Source organism: Sminthopsis crassicaudata, chromosome 3 (genome assembly GCF_048593235.1).
Source record: "Sminthopsis crassicaudata isolate SCR6 chromosome 3, ASM4859323v1, whole genome shotgun sequence".
In the NCBI taxonomy this organism is placed as follows: Eukaryota; Metazoa; Chordata; class Mammalia; order Dasyuromorphia; family Dasyuridae; genus Sminthopsis; species Sminthopsis crassicaudata.
In genome coordinates, this window is record NC_133619.1 from 337,705,406 (window position 1) to 337,715,037 (window position 9,632).

Below are 9,632 nucleotides of genomic sequence, written 5' to 3' on the forward strand. Positions count from 1 at the left end.
AACTCAATGGTCAACAGTCATTTATTTAATACCTACTATGTGCTAGAGCCTTGTTCTAAGCTCTGGGGACATTAAATACATAAAATACATAAAACTGCATTAAGATATTGGGGATATCCCACGTACACATGTGCACATTTTACTATTTGTGGAGTATATATTTTTATATGTACTTATTTTCTCAGGTACTGTTTCACTATATCTGAGTACTTTGAATCCCCAAATCTGGCACAGTGCTTGACATATATTAGGTGCTTAATTAAAAGCTTACTGATTAATTAAAGATAGTTTGGTAAGATATCAAGCTAAGCAAAATTATCTTATGGACATTCAAAGATAGAAATGGAAGGACTAGAAAATAGATGTAAAATGGAAAAAGAGTTGCCAATCCTCCTCCCCAACTATTTAAAAAATTTTGTTTTGCTCCATCAAGGAGGCATGGAACTACCATAGTAATAACCTCTTGTAAAAGTGCTCATTGTGATGTTAGAGGCAGTAAAAATGGTGCTAAAGAATTCTCATACAGACAACATATGATGCCCAATTATTTAACGTAGATTGGCACAATGGAAAAATAATTGAGCTTTGAGTCAGATGACCTGGCTCCCAGTCACTCCCTGCCACTAACTAGGTCTGTGTTTATAAGCAAATCATAACCTGAAAGACTCTGCTGTCTCTTCTGTGAAGTGGGAATAATAGCACCTATATATCTGATCTCTCAGGATTATTGTATGGAAAAAAATGAGATAATACAAATGAGATTGCTTTGTAAATTGTAAACTTATGTGAAGATTTTATTTTTGGGTAATAAGTCTGGATAAACATTATAAGCATTGCTTTTCCAACTAGTGTGTGTGATATTATTTGGGTCAGCTGATGTCTATCTAGTTCAAGGAAGAGAACTAGTGGCAAGGAATATGACTAAATACAATGGAAGCTTTCCTGAATATCTTTAAAAGAAAACAGATACTCATTTGTTTCATCAATAAGCATTTATTTTATGTAAAATTTTTTGTAACCATTAAATTTTTTTTCCCTCAATGACATCTATAGGCATTTATGAAGTCCTTACTATGTGCCTGGAACTATACCTGAGGAATAAAGAGAAGGGAACACCATTTCCCCCCCCCAGAAGCTATTCTAATTGGGGCAAAAACATGCAGTAGAGAGGGGCCAGTTTTGGACTAACTAACACTTAGAAGAACCTGTATAGTTTAAAAAATCTAGATTTAAAATAGGAACATTTCTTATCCCCTTACAATGGTGGTGATATGAAGCAGTTTCTCAAATTTCCTTTTTTTCCCCTCCTGCTAAAATTCACAATTCCAGTACATTAATCTAGTACAGTCAGCCAATCAACAAGTATTGACTGAGCAAGTGTTTAGTTATAGCTTTGCAGACAACAGATAAGACATATAAGGAATGGTTATTGTCCCCAAGGTCCTTGCTCCTGGCTTACAATCTAGTTGGGGAGATAAGCTGCAAATGTCCAAAAAGATAATAAATCACTCCTTACACTCATTTGGTGTTTTGTGGGTCACCACAGCACTTTCCCAGAGGCTCTTTAAAGAGCACCTCCCAGCAGAGGCATAAGAGAGGCAGTGCTAGAACTAGAGTGCAGAGTTCATATCCTACTCCAATTCTTAGAAACTATGGAACCACAGGTAAATCATTTAATAATAATAGAAGTAGAAGGGACCTCAAGAGCCATTTAGACCAATCTTCTGATTCTTTAGATAGAGAAATCATAGATGAGACCAGGTAAAGTGATTTGCTCACGATCTATCAGTTAGTTATGAACCCAAGTCATCCTGATAGCACCTATAAAACTTATGCAGCTTCAGGTTGTTGTCTTTCATTCTAGAAGAGGACCAAAATGGCATTACTGTTAGTCAAGTTACAGAGTGCCCTACTATGGCTCATCAGACCAATATGAGCTTGAAATGCTCTGCCACAGGGTGGACACAATGAAGGTAATCTATATGAACAATTAAGATTACCTATATAAAAGTGTTGCAGAATTCCAATTCATGTTTTCCTGGGTCTCAAGTCAGTTATCTATCTATTAAGCCATCCTGCCTCTTTTAAACTCTCTTAAGTATCTCATATGTGAAAGAGGGATTATCTGTAATAATTATCTTTAATGTTACCTGTATTATCTGTAATAATAATAACAGCATTTACATAGAGTGTTAACGTTTGCAAAGTACTTTATATATGCTATCTCATTTGATTTTCACGACAAATGTATGATATAAGGATTATTATTTTCCTCAGAAAACAAGCAGTGAACAGTTAAGTGATTATCCTAATCCTAAATTATCCCTATCCCAAATCCTAAAGCTAATAAGTATCTGAGGCAAAATTTGAACTTGTTTTCCTATTCTAGATCCTATGCTCTAGCCATTGATCTACCTTGCTATACTATGCACATTCCAAGCTTGTTGTGAAGCTGTTTTATACATTTTACAGCAGCTATCAGAAACAATTTTTGTTATTAATAGCTCTGCAAAGTAATCATGGTGATCAAATACCATTATTTCTCTTGTATAGATGAAGAAATTGACACTGGGGAAGGGATTCTCACTCAAGGTCACACAGTTAATAAGTGATAGAATCAGGCCTAGATCCCAGCAGTTTCTTAGTCCATTGCTCATTCCCCAACAACATGAATCCTAAGTGCCATACAAGTGGCAAACACAGGAACTGTTATGGCAATTGAGAGGCAGGAGATTACATCCTCCTCAGATATTAAACAGATAAGCAAAGGAACAGTACACATCTATCTCTCTAGTGTCAATTCTGCAATGTATGCTGAGACTGAAATGAGTATCTCTTGGGAGACAAAAGCAGAGAAGTGATAAAGGGCTTGAGAGCTCGGGGGCAGGAGCTTATAGATAGTACATAGTACACTAAATTTGAAGGAATTTAGTAGCATGATAGGTTCCATGTAGAAACCATTTTGTACTTAAAAAATAATTTTTCTTCCTGACTCCATTTTACTGAATATTTATTCTTGCTTCCAAAAGGGAGGAAGTGGTATATAAAATAGAATAATGCAAGATAAAATATATAAAGATGAAAATAAATACAGTTAAGAAAGGAGGAATAGATATTCTCAGATATTAGAGTACAGAATGTTACATATTATATTAGACATGTTTTAGGTTCCAGAAGGGAAAAGGTTACTTAATTTGTAATTTCTGTCAATGGATTAAAAATCTAGTTAAGTTCTATTTAAATGGATTTTTAAAAAATTATGCTCTGGCAAGATTGCTTCTGTGACTCTAAGCTTAACACACACACATTTTCTAACTAATCCTGTGAGTGTGAAGGTTGCTAAGAGACTATTCAATATAGATTAGGAATAACACCAATTCCTGGTTTTAAAGGACAAAGTTCCAAGGTTAAGCGAAAGGACAATTATTCCTTTTCAATAGAAATTAACCAGTGATTTCATGCAATAAATGCATAGACCCTCTATGAGTTCCCCCCTTCTCTCTTCAGCTTTTGACTTCTGCCCTGATAGAGTACAGGGATTCACAGTACTGATAATAGGAGTTAGGAAGGGGAACTATATCTTACAAACGAGGAAAACAACATATTGTTGAGTAATTTTCAGTTATCCTGACTCTTTGGGATCCCATTTGGAATTTTCTAGGAAGATACTGGAGTGGTTTGCCATTTTCTTCTTCACTTGAGGAAAGCTACTGGCTAGGGTGTTTGACCCAAAGCTGGTCAGAAGCACCAAAGTTGTGAACACAACTTGCAGAGATATTTACATTTAGGACAAATACCACATAAATCTTTGATATCCATCACATGAATGTTCTATACATGATAAATAATAAAAATAATTTTAAAAGTTTCCTTTCTTTTTCAACTTTCTTTCTGAGGTTATTCTCCCTCTGCTTCTTCCTTTTCTCTTCCTTTTTAATAGGCAGCAACCAACTTGTCTTGGGTTGATGGTATTACCTGGGGGCAGATGCCACAAAATGTTGGTCTTTTCCACTAGCTCTCTTCCCTCTTCTTTCATAGCTGTTAATTCCATGTTAGACAATCTATTTCACACATACACTTATCCATTAAGTCCTTATTTTCTCCCATTCTATTTCTCAGATTTTGTCTATTTTATTTCTCCTTTTTGCTTCTATACACTATCACTATGACCAACATTTACCTTTAGTTTTTTTTTTTTTTTTTTTTTTCCTGAGGCTGGTGTTAATTGACTTGCCTAGGGTCACACAGCTAGGAAGTGTTAAGTGTCTGAGACCAGATTTGAACTCCGGTCCTCCTGAATTCAAGGCTGGTGCTCTGTCCATTGCAACACCTAGCTGTTGCAATTGTGAGGGTCTGGTAGTCTGTTCAATTATAATCCTTCTCTGGGCGGAGATCTGTAAAATCTTTTCCTCTGTGTGCAGTTTTCTTGGGAGCTCTGAATCTCCACCAACTCTTATCCTTTCTCAAATCAGACTGCTCTCCTTTCAGCCTGCCTGGCGTCAAAACTATCCCAGAGTCCATTCTCTCAGACCCAATGCTGCCCTTCTTTTATCCTCCCAGAGAATGGACATGGGATAACACAAGGGCTTCTGGGAAACATTACCAATGAGCTTGCTCCTCCCAGAGTTCCTAAGGTGTAAACTCCCTTTAAAGGCCCAAACCAAAGGTCTGAGCCAGAGAACTGTCAAGTCAACCTGAGTTCTCACCTTGTCACTGTCCAGATAACCACCTGAGTTCTCACCTTGTCACTGTCCAGGCAACCTGAGTTCTCACCTTGTCACTGGTCAGACAACCTGAGTTCTCACCTTGTCACTGGTCAGACAACCTGAGTTCTCACCTTGTCACTGTCCAGACAACCTGAGTTCTTACCTTGTCGCTGGTCAGACAACCTGAGTTCTCACCTTGCCACTGTCCAGGGAACCTGAGTTCTCACCTTGTCACTGTCCAGGCAACCACCTGAGTTCTCACTTTGTCACTATCCAGGCAACCTGAGTTCTCACCTTGCCACTGTCCAGGGAACCTGAGTTCTCACCTTGTCACTGTCCAGGCAACCTGAGTTCTTACCTTGTCGCTGGTCAGACAACCTGAGTTCTCACCTTGCCACTGTCCAGGGAACCTGAGTTCTCACCTTGCCACTGTCCAGGGAACCTGAGTTCTCACCTTGTCACTGTCCAGGCAACCTGAGTTCTCACCTTGTCACTGGTCAGACAACCTGAGTTCTCACCTTATCACTATCCAGGCAACCTGAGTTCTCACCTTGTCACTGTCCAGATAACCACCTGAGTTCTCACCTTGTCACTGGTCAGACAACCTGAGTTCTCACCTTGTCACTGGTCAGACAACCTGAGTTCTCACCTGGTAATCCTAACATAGCTGCCCCTACCTTTAGCTCTTGACAAAGAGAGCCCAGGACCCTAAGAAAAATTGTATGCTTTAGGTCATTGGACCTGATTTAAACTCAATCCCTACTGCCATCGTTGAGAGAAAAAAAAATCATTGTGAAAAATGGGTCCACTTTTCTCATCATCACAAACAATAGGGCTGCTGATCAACTATCATCTACAGGCAGAAAAATAGAGAAACCCTCCTTTACAAAAAGATTTGTAGTTGAAATTTTCCATATGAATTGTACTTCCCAATGGAATGTGAGTTTCTTGAAACTGTCTTCACTTTTCTGCTTTTATCTGTTGTGCTTTGCATGTAGTAAGCACTTAATAAATGCTTCATTTATTCACTCATTTTCATTTCTTTTCTTACTCCCTTTCTCAATGTTAACAACTTATATTTATATAGAGGGAATGACTCTAATCATGACTGATAAATCAAGTTAAAAATTTAAAGCAAAATTAGACATAGTAAAAAAGTAGGAGGAGGGGAAAGGGACCAAAAGCCCTTCCGAGCCCACCCTCAGGCTTGCCTGTAACCCAACAGAGGACTGAGCTTTCAGAGAGGGACGAGTTAACACCCTCAGTGAAGAGTTTACAAGTTAGAGAAGGGGAGGGGCCGGCGGTTGTCATGACGACAATGCAGTCACTTCCGGATCCGGCTATGGTTAAATAGCCGGGGCTGGAGCCTCTGTGCCAGAACTCCAGGCCGACTTGGTGTGGAGCTGAGTTCGGTTGTCCGGAGCCCACGGATCCTCTTCATTCAGGCTGTTCACTGCGCTGCCCGGCACTGGCCATGACGACCTTGGGGACCAGCAGCCAGACTGTGACCGAGTATGTTGTTCGAGTTCCCAAGAACAACCTCAAGAGGTACAACATCATGGCTTTCAACGCAGCGGACAAAGTCAACTTCTCTACCTGGCACCAGGCCAAGATGGAGCGGGACCTGAGCAACAAGAAGATCTACCAGGAGGAGGAGATGCCGGAGTCCGGGGCCGGCAGCGAGTTCAATCGCAAGCTGCGGGACGAGGCCAGGAGGAAGAAGTACGGCATCATCCTCAAGGCCTTCAAGGCTGAAGACCAGCCCTGGCTACTCAAAGTCAATGGCAAAACGGGCAGAAGGTTCAAGGGAGTGAAGAAGGGCGGGGTGACGGAAAACACCTCGTACTACATCTTCACCCAGTGCCCCGACGGGGCCTTCGAAGCCTTCCCTGTGCACAACTGGTACAACTTCACCCCTCTGGCGCGGCACCGGACGCTCACGGCCGAGGAGGCCGAGGAGGAATGGGAGAGGAGGAACAAAGTCCTGAACCACTTCTGCATCATGCAGCAGCGGCGGCTGAAGGACCAGGACCGCGATGAGGATGAAGATGAGCATAAAGGGAAGAAGAGCCGGAAGAAGCCCAGTGAGCTCCGCATCCATGACCTGGAGGACGACCTGGAGATGAGCTCTGAGGACAGCAACAGCAGTGGGGAGGAGGGAGAGAAGGTCCCCAAGAGCAAGAAGAAGGCGGCTCCCTTCAGGGGGGGCAAGAAGAAGAAGAAGAAGGGCTCTGATGATGAGGCCTTTGAGGACAGCGATGATGGGGACTTTGAGGGCCAGGAGGTGGACTACATGTCAGATGGCTCCAGCAGCTCTGAGGAGGAGACAGTAGGGAAAACCAAGGTGGTCCAGCAGGAGGAGGACTGCCCTAAAGGCATTGATGAGGAAAGCGAAAGCAGTGAGGAGAGTGAGGAGGAGAAGCCCCCTGAGGAGGAGGAGAAGGAGGAAGAAGATAAGAAGGCCTCCAACCCTCAGGAGAAGAAGAGGAGGAAAGGAGACAGCAGCGAGGAGTCGGGCACCTCCGAGGAGAGTGACATCGACAACGAGGCATCCTCGGCCCTCTTCATAACCAAGAAGAAGATTCCCCCCAAGAGGGAGCAGAAGGCCTCGGGCAGCAGCTCCAGGGGCAACAGCCGCCCGAGCACTCCCAGTGTAGACAGCGGCAGCACTTCCTCCACCCTGCGGGCAGCCGCCAGCAAGCTGGAGCAAGGGAAGCGCCAGACCGGACCCAGTGATACGCCTGCAGCCAAACGCCTGAGGCTGGATGCGGGAGCCCAGAGCATCTCAGGGAAATCCACCCCCCAGCCTCAGTCTGGCAAGTCCACGCCCAGCAGTGGTGATGTGCAGGTGACAGAGGACGCGGTCAGGCGCTACCTGATCCGAAAGCCCATGACCACCAAGGACCTGCTGAAGAAGTTCCAGACCAAGAAGACGGGGCTCAGCAGTGACCAGACAGTCAACGTGCTGGCCCAGATCTTGAAGCGCCTCAACCCAGAGCGCAAGATGATCAATGACAAGATGCACTTCTTCCTCAAGGAGTGACGTGGCCGCGGGGACACAGCCGAGCCAATAAAAGCTGCTCGGCCTTTAAAAAAAAAAAAAAAAAAAATTAGTTGAAAAATCTCTAAAACTTTTGAAAATTTTCAGAGATCTTCTCTAGAATATCCATAGGAACAACCATTCCCCTTTCTAATTAAACCTTCTTTTCCACAAAACTTAAATGCTGAAAATAAAATAAAGAATGTGTATAATTTAATTTTAATTTTTAAAATTTTGTTTAGTTACTTGTATCAATCACCTAGTGTAATTCCGGAGAAACTGAGGCAAGATAGAGATTAGAGAGTTTTTAATATTTTATTTGAAAGGGAGAGATTTACTGGGACTAAATGGATCCATGGTTTGGTCCCAGGGCTGAATGAGACTATCATCTCCAAGAATCCAGCAAACAATGTGAGTTCTCAATGATCTACATGCACATGGCTCAGACTCAGGGGGTAGATTGGGGTGGGGGGGGAGTCTGGGTGCTGAGAGGGGAACTGGACTCTGATAGGGTGGGGGGAGGCACTGGAGATGGGATGACCTAAGGTGGGGGGAACCCTGGAGATGGAGAGAAGCATCTTGAATGGGGAGATGCATTCTGATATTCTAAAACATAAGATCTTTTATCCTTGTCAAATATTGTGATAAAGAGGGGGAGGGGAGGTTATGCAGGACTGAGCTTTGAGCTGACAATTATAAATTGAAGCAGAATAATTAGAGAAACTGAGTCAGGACAATAAAAGAGAACTGTGGCATAACAGTATTTATTAATTGATTATTATGTGCAAAGCACTGGATTAAATGCTGGGAATACAATGATAGAAATGAAACAGTTTCTACTGTCAAAGATCTTAACCTTCTAATAAAGGAAACAACATGTACACATAATCCATGTACAAACTGTATACAAAATGAAAATAAGATAATTTGGGGAGGGGTTACCTTAGCAGTTGGGAGACCTGAAAAGCTTCTTGAAGGAGGTAAGATAGAGGTGAGGAGAGGGGGCTCCAAGTATGAGGGGAAAAGGCACAAAAATGGGAGGTGATGAAAGCATGATGACTCAAATGCACATTCAAAGAGGGGAGTAAAGACTAAGGAGATGGGAAGAGGTCAGGGGATAAAGAACTTTAGAAAAATTTACATAAAGTGATCCTAGAGTCTTAAACTAACAAAATCGAGTAATTTAAAGACTATCCTTATTCCCTATATTTAATTCTAAAGCAATAGCCACTGGAGTTTGTTGAATAGGGGAGTGACATGATAAAACCTTCATTTTAGGAAAATTGCTTCTAGTGCAAAACTGAATTGGATTGAAGAGAAAAATAACGAAATACTTTTTAGAATATGACCAGCTCATATGTAAATTGGGCATACCTGTAGAAAAATTCAGCAAAACATTCTTCTCAATCATAAGAAAAAACTAGGATTAAAGATGAAACAGTGATTGTAAATGGCTAAGAATAGGACTGAATTGTAGCAAGGGATTTGTATTTCTTTAAATTTTGCTCTGATTCATATTGTATTGAAATATAGTAATTACTAATATTGGCCAAGGTATTATGGGTGGTTTCATTGTATTGAAATATAGTAGTTAGAAGTATTGATCAAGGTATTATGTATGAATTATATTGTATTTAAATGTAGTAATGAGTAATATTGGTCAAGATTATTACATGCAATTATATTAATAGATGGCAGTTATTCTTATTTTTAATGAAGCATAATTGATCATGCTACTCTCCTTATCAGATAAACATGCCTAAAGAAATCTAGCTGGATGAAAGTCATAACTAAGGTACTATTGCTCACTGGTTAGTGGTATTATACTGTATTGTTACTAACTTCTCTGGGCACTTAGAGAAAATAAAGAGTCCTCCTGATTGCTA

The 9,632-nt window shown here is 41.3% G+C and overlaps 1 pseudogene; it reads left to right on the forward strand.

The window, feature by feature from the left end:
• Positions 1-6,059: 6,059 nt before the first annotated feature.
• Positions 6,060-7,976, forward strand: LOC141561652 (general transcription factor IIF subunit 1 pseudogene; annotated as a pseudogene).
• The last annotated feature ends 1,656 nt before the right edge of the window (positions 7,977-9,632 follow it).